Source organism: Theropithecus gelada, chromosome 19 (genome assembly GCF_003255815.1).
Source record: "Theropithecus gelada isolate Dixy chromosome 19, Tgel_1.0, whole genome shotgun sequence".
In the NCBI taxonomy this organism is placed as follows: domain Eukaryota; kingdom Metazoa; phylum Chordata; class Mammalia; order Primates; family Cercopithecidae; genus Theropithecus; species Theropithecus gelada.
The window spans coordinates 39,193,740-39,198,799 of record NC_037687.1 but is presented as its reverse complement, the minus strand read 5'-3'; the positions used below and the strand labels follow the sequence as shown (position 1 = coordinate 39,198,799).

The 5,060-nt window shown below is 53.0% G+C and overlaps 1 pseudogene; it reads right to left on the bottom strand.

Moving 5' to 3' along the window:
• Nucleotides 1–2,387, bottom strand: part of LOC112611972 — a 9,104-nt pseudogene extending 6,717 nt beyond the window's left edge.
• Nucleotides 2,388–5,060: the final 2,673 nt, after the last annotated feature.

The window sequence follows — 5,060 nt, the reverse complement described above, 5'->3', positions numbered from 1 at the left end:
CTTAGTTTCCCTTCAGGGAGATTGGACCAGGACATTGATATTGGAGGTTCTAGAACTCTTCCAAGAATCTAACTGTCCCATTCTAATGATCCACTGTAGGTAGGTCTGTGTACTCGGGATTTGGCATAAGGCTGGACGCACAAGGGAGAGACTGTGGCCGGCCCTCTCACCTCGCCCCATCTGGAGCTCATGATGCGGAAGTTGTCACTGAAGAGGTTCAGGAGCCTCAGGAACTCCGGGTCCCCGTAGCCATAGCGGTTCCCGAAGACAAGAACAGATAACATTGGATACAGCATTATCCAGTGGTCGCACGGGGTCAAACGGGGCTCCTGGGGGTAGGAACAGGACAGTGGTCATAACGAATGGTCCTGCCCCCAGCCAGCCCCATGGGTTTACTGGCTTCCTTCCACCCAAATACCTTCCCGTGGCCTCATCTTGGCAGTCCAAGGGCCACTCCCACACCAGGCCCTCCTGCCCTCCCAGCCAGGCCGCACCAATGGTGGCTTGCATTTCGTCTAGCAGACAAGACGCTGCCTCCAGGACATGCGCCTGGATGGTCCGTGTACCTAACCCCAACTCCTTCAGCGCTCCAACTGCAAAATTGCGCAGTGTCAACCAGCGCGGCCCGTTAGAAAAGAAGATTCCTGTGGTAGGGACAGGAAAGGAGGCGGGCCCGGGAGTCGGCCACGCCCCATCCAGGAAGCGCCAGGTCACTGGCTACATCCCTTTCGGGGCCTCCGACTCCTGCGGCCGACTTCCTGCGCTTTGATTCTTTACCAGACCTCTAAGTGCCCTATCCACACATTGGCCCCGCGTTTGCTGGGCTCGATTGCTGACCTAGGCTGGCTCTCGGGCTTTGACTCTTAGGCTCTTCTCTCCTCTTGGCTGCAGGATGAACCTCGATTCGAACCTTACGCTTTAGCGCCGCTGCGCCCTCTCTCGGCCGTTTGCACCTCATTAGCTGGAGTCTCTATTAGGCCCCGCCCCCCTTTGCCCGCCTCTACCGTTTACGGGCCCAGCCTGAGGTGTGCAGGCCGGCACGGCCAGCGCCCGGGCCTCACCGTGTCCGCGTGTGAAGCGTTCGAAGACTGCCATGGACCCGCGGCCGGAGAAGGCATCCGCCTGTAGCACTAACGCGTCCCGCAGCGCTGCGTAGCCGCACAGCACCACGGCAGGGCGCGGGCCCAGCTGCACTGTGAACACCGGGCCCCAGCGGCCGGAGAGCTACAGGGAGCCGGTACTCAGCTGGTGCCCATCGGGTTTCTCATCGGAGCCCTCGCCCCCAGCTCTCTCTTCCTTCAGACTCAGGAGTCCTCGTCTCGGGCCCTCATTCTTCAGGCCCAGGAGTTCAGATCCCCAGCTCCTTCCTCCCTGAGATCCAGGAGACCAGGCCCCCACTTTCTTCTTCCCTTGGGACCTAGAAGTCCAACTTCCCAGCCTCCTGCACCCTCAGAGTCGGGCTTTTGGGCCCTCAGTACTCAGCCTCCCCACCTTGAACCAGGAGAACAGACCCTCTGCTCCCCTCTTCCCACAACCTNGTGCTAGGATCACAGGCGTGAGCCACCGTGCCCAGCCTCTTTCTTCCCTCCCCTCCCCTCTTTTCCCTTTCTTCTTCTCTTCCCTTCCGTCTGTCTTGTTCTGTTGCCCAGGCTGGAGTACAGTGGCACCATCACAGCTCACTGCAGCCTCGACCGCCTGGGCTCAAGTGATCCTCCCACCTGAGCCTCCCAAGTAGCTGGGACTAGAGGTGCGTGCCACCATGCCTACCTAATTTTTAAAATATTTGTAGAGACCAGGTCTCATTATGTTGCCCAGGCTGGTCTCAAACTCCTGGGCTCAAGTGATCCTCCTGCCTTGGCGTTTCTATCTCTTTGTAATTAGACTGGATTTCTTTGTTTCTCTCTTTTTCTTTTTCTTTTTCTCTCAGGTCTTTTTCTTTTTCTCTCAGGTCTCTCTATCTCTCTTCATTTCTGTTCTCTTTATTTATCTTTGTTTTAGGGTCTCTGTCTTTCCTCTCTCTGGACATCGCTGTCTTCCCCTTTTCACAGTGGCTCTCTTTCTCCTCCCGGTCTCTGTTTTCCAGGATCTCTCTGCCATCCCTGCGTTATCTGTCTCTTCCTCTTCCTCTCCATCTCTTTTCAGTGTCTCCACGTGTTTTTCTCCATCATCTCTCTCTGCCTGTCTTTCTCAGGACCTCTGAGTCTATTTCTCCCTCTCTTCTCCCACCTCTGTGTCCCTGGCTGGGCCCTGGGACCGACCCTGGTCAGCCTGTGATGGGAACAGCATTGGGATTAAAGAGCTGACATCTTAATCCCCACATGGGGACCACCTACAAGCCTCACTCCAGCCAGCCCCATGCTCATCAGAGCATGTCCCAGTTTCTGCATCGCCTTGGGGAGACCCCGTTCAGGGTAGGGCCTCCCAGGCCACCTCCACTGATGGCTGAGGGGCCAGTTCCACTCTGCCTGAATCTGGCTCAATGTGCTTTGGGACGCCTGCCCAGCGAGAACAGCCACTGCCAGCAGGATGTTAGGGTATTAGGTTGGGTCCCAGGTTGGGAGGGTACATGCCTGAGGTTGCTATCCACCCCAAAGGGGAGAATTTCAGTGAGAGGGTGGGAGGGCCGAGTGCAGTGGTTCACGCATGTAATCCCAGCACTTTGGGAGGCTGAGATGGGCAGATCACTTGAGGCCAGTAGTTCAAGACAAGCCTGGCCAACATGGTGAAACCCCATCTCTACTAAAAATACAAAAATTAGCCAGGCACAGTGGTGCGTGCCTGTAATTCCAGCTACTCGGGAGGCTGAGGCACGAGAATCACTTGAGCCCTGAAGGTGGAGGTTGCAGTGAGCTAAGATCGTGCCACTGCACTCCAGCCTGGGCAACAGAGCAAGACTCTGTCAAAAAAAAAAAAAAAAAGAAAAGAAAAGAAAAGAGGGGGTGGGGATTGAGGGAGAGGAGCCTCAGTCCTCGGAACTCCCACTGTCATTGCTCATCTGTCTTTCTCTGGTCATTTCTCTGTTTCTTTCCATTCTCTCTCTCTCGATTCCCCCTGCCTCCTATTTCTTAGCGTCTGTGTTTTTCTGCTTTTCTCTGTATTTAATGGTGTCTTCCTCTTTCTTTCTGGGTCTCTGACTTGTGAATTAAAAGGTAGCGATTAGAAGTGCAGTGTCTGAGTAGGGCATGGTGGTGTGCACGGGTTGTCCAGAACTTCGGGAGGCTGAGGCTGGAGGATCACTTGAGGCCAGGAGTTCGAGACCAGCCTGGGCAACATAGTGAGACTTCCTCTACAAAAAACAAAAATAAAAAAATTATCGGCTGGGTGCAGTGGCTTATGCCTGTAATCCCAGCACTTTGGGAAGCTGAGGCGGGTGGATCACCTGAGGCCAAGAGTTCGAGACCAGCCTGGCCAACATGGTGAAACCCTGTCTGTACTAAAAATACACACACACACACACACACACACAGAGAGATGGGTGTGGTGGCGGGCACCTGTAATCCCAGCTGCTCGGGAGGCTGAGGCACAAAAATTGCTTGAACCCAGGAGGTGGAGGTTGCAGTGAGCTGAGATCAAGCCACTGCACTCCGGCCTGGGTGACAGAGCAAGACCCTCCCTGTCTCAAAAAATAACTCAAAAAATAAACATAAAAGTAATTTAGCCAGGTGTGGTTGTGGTGCAGCCTGTAGTCCCAGCTACTCAGGAGTCCAAGGTGGGAGGATTGCTTGAGCCTAGGAGGTTGAAATTTCAGTAAGCTGTGATTAAGCCATTGCATCCCAGCCTGAGAGACAGAGTGAGAGCTTGTCGAGAGAGAGAGAGAGAGCGAGAGAGAGAGAGAGAAGGAAGAAGAAGAAGAGGAAGAGGAAGAAAGAAGAAAGAAGAAAGAAGAAGAAGAAGAAGAGCAGTGTTTGTAACCTCGGAGTCTGAATTTAGATCCCAGCTCTGCCTGTTTCTGTATGATCTTGGGCAATTCACTTCACCTCTCTGAGCCTCCGTTTGCTCATCTGTAAAAACGTGATAATAATACTGCTTTGTGGCCAGGTATGGTGGCTCATGCCTGTAAATCCCAGTGCATTGGGAGGATGAGGTGAGAGGATCGCTTTAGACCAGGAGTTCAAGACCAGCCTAGGCAACACTGCAAGACTCTGTCTCTACTAAAGATTAAAAAAAAAAAAAAAAAATTAGCCAGGCACAGTGACTGTAGTTCCAGCTACTTGGTGGGCTGAAGCAGAAGCAGGAGGATCAGTTGAACCCAGAAGTTCAAGGTTGCAGTGAGCCTTGAATTGTGCCATTGCACTCCAGCCTGGGCACCAGAGGGAGACCCTGCCTATAAAAGAAACAAGCAGGCCAGGCGCAGTGGTTCACACCTGTAATCCCAGCACTTTGGGATACCGAGGTGGGCAGATCATGAAGTTAGGAGATCGAGACCATCCTGGCTAACACGGTGAAATCCTGTCTCTACTAAAAATACAAAAAATTAGCCGGGTGTGATGGCGGGCGCCTGTAGTGCCAGCTACTTGGGAGGCTGAGGCAGGAGAATCAATTGAACAAGGGAGGCAGAGGTTGCAGTGAGCCAAGATCACGCCACTGCACTCCAGCCTGGGTGACAGAGCAAGACTCTGTCTTAAAAAAAAAAAAAAAGCCCCAAATCAAACCAAAGCAAAAAATACGGCTTTGCCTCATAGGGAGACCTAAATGAGGCATTCAGACAGTGTGCAAATAGGGAGTGTCATTTAGTGTCANCCAGCCTGGGTGACAGAGCAAGACTCTGTCTTAAAAAAAAAAAAAAGCCCCCAAATCAAACCAAAGCAAAAAATACGGCTTTGCCTCATAGGGAGACCTAAATGAGGCATTCAGACAGTGTGCAAATAGGGAGTGTCATTTAGTGTCAGTATTTGTTCCTTCTTTGCCTCACTTTCCCCTGCTTCCATCTCTCTACAGTGCCCTGCATCTCTTGCATATTCTATCTGATATCTCTGCTGTCTCCTCATCCTCCTCCTCCTCTTCCTCCTCCTCCTCCCCTCCCTCCTCCTCCTCCTCCTCCTCCTCCTCCTCCTCCTCCT